Raw genomic sequence first — 2,751 nt, forward strand, 5'->3', positions numbered from 1 at the left:
GTATGTGTGCGGTGGGGGTTGTAATGGAAATAATAATAAAATTAATAATCCGCTTCTTAATCAGATATGAGGTATGCGAAGCTGAATACTAACAGCAGGGAGTAGAACAGTTATAAAAGAGTGAAAGGGCTGCATTCTAAGAAATGCAGCTGAATGCTTTAAGACACACAGCTGCACCCGAAACAGCGATATCGCTGCACCAAACCCTATATCGTTTCTAAATATGAGATATGGAAAAGTAATAATGATGATGACGATGATGATGATGATGATGATGATGATGATAAAAATAAAAATAGTAATAACAATAATAATTATAATAATAATAATAATAACAATAATAATAATAATAGCAGGGATAACTAAAAATGTATGGGTGTGTATATGTTTGTGTATGTATCTGTTTAGTTTAATAAAGACAAGCGCGTGTGTGATTCCATTCTGGCATACATACATACATATGTATATATATATATATATATATATATATATATATATATATATATATATATATATATATATATATATATATATACATATATATATATATATATATATATATATATATATAGACACACACACACGCACAACACAACACACACATATATATATATATATAAGTATATGTGTGCGTGTGAGTGTGTAAGTATATAATATGTATGTATATATGCATGTATGTACATATGCATATATATATATATATATATATATATATATATATATATATATATATCTTTCACACCTTTCTTTTGTCTGGGGTTGCAAAGAAACGAATAATCCTTTTATTGCAAAAAAATACATTCTTCTTCTTCTTCTTCTTCTTCTTCTCTTCTTCTTCTTCTTTTCTTCTTCTTCTTCTTCTTCTTCTTCTTCATTATATATTATTATTATTATTATATTATTATTATTATATTATTATTATTATAATTATTATATTATTATTATTATTATTATTATTTTCCTTTGTTAACTTCTCCCTCCTGAGATCCCTTCTCCCTTTTCGCTCGCTGTGTCTCCCACCACACACACGCACGTACACATACACATATACATACATGCACATACATACATACATACATACACAGACGCCCACACTCATATACACGCACTCTCTCACACACATACATCCTACATTTATATATTTTCTTTGTTTTATGTCTAAGCAATGCATACAACTGTTTACTGCCATCGTCTGTATATTGTCCCTTCGTCATTTTTCTTGTGCCATATAAACAAACCACCATTGTTTTAGTTATTACTATTATTATTATTATTATTATTATTATTATTATTATTATATTATTATTATTATTATTATTATTATTATTATTATTATTTTTTACAGTTTAAGAAATACATAAAAATTCATGAAGAATCGGGTACATCTTCAAAAATATAAAGCCAAACTAGATTCAAGGTTAGCCAACGCCACGTGAGAATGCCTTACAAATATTTACAGATCTTTGTGCTACCGTTTTCCTGAACCTTACGTCATAGAAAATATTGCAATCATTTTACCTGTTTCCAGACTCTTGAGTCCCCATGTAACCGGTTACCAATATAACATGTCAGAAACCGGTTACATGGGGAAATCCTCCTACTCCTCCTACTGGTTTCTTCTTCTTCTTCTTCTTCTTCTTCTTCTTCTTCTTCTTCTTGGCAACGTTCCAATCTCTACTTCGGCTAACGTTAGCAATGCATTCTTTTACTGACAGTCATATATATGCTTATACTCTTTTTTTGTGCTAGCTTACTGTATTGACTTTTTTCGCAGATTCTGAGATGCTCTGTGCCTGAGTTTTATCATTCTTAGCCTCTATGGTATTCTCAAGAAAGGAGTTCACTATATACATATATGTATATATATATATATATAATTATATATCTTTTATATTTTACCTACTCAGTCATTAGACTGCAGCCATGCAGGGGCACCACCTTGAATCTTTAGTCGAATGAATCGACCAAAGTGCTTATTTCTTATACCTGGGACTTATTGTATCGATCTTTTTTGCCGAACTGCTAAGTTACGAGGACGCAAACACACCAACACCGGTTGTCAAGTGGTGATGGGGAGACAAACACAAACACACGCATATATATATATATATATATATATATAAATATATATATATATATATATATATATACACACACACACACGGGCTTCTTATAGTTTCTGTCTAACAAATCCAGTCACAAAGTTTTAGTCGGTCCGAGGCTAGAGTGGAAAATACTTGCCCGAGGTTCCACGCAGTGAGACTGAACCACGCAGTTGGGAAGCAAGGTACTTACCGCAAACCACTCCTGCGGCATATATTATATATATATATATATATAATATATATATATATATATATCAGAATCAGGTGATAAACGAAAGAAGGGCACACAACAAATTTACTGGGAGTTACATGTATGGATCAAAACAGTTTGATTCAAATTCGTTGGTACTCTTGAGTTTCAAGCGTGATGCAAGTCTTCAACCATTTTGAATTTGAATGACTGAAGTTGATTATTATTATCGTAAGGTAGATTGCGATTGGTCGAGGAAGATTCTGCGGTGTCGTGGTTTGATGTTGGTATATCGGTAACAGTTAGTTGGAAAACATCGCATGGTGGACAGGAATTCGGCTGGGTTCTTGAAGAGGAAGTAGGAAGGAGCAGTAGTATACAGAGCCACCTTTTGTGAAAGCTTGTATCCCTACCGTAAGACTTCATTTCCACACACGCCAGCTTAATTTAATTCGT

Source organism: Octopus sinensis, linkage group LG2 (assembly GCF_006345805.1).
Source record: "Octopus sinensis linkage group LG2, ASM634580v1, whole genome shotgun sequence".
Lineage (NCBI taxonomy): Eukaryota > Metazoa > Mollusca > Cephalopoda > Octopoda > Octopodidae > Octopus > Octopus sinensis.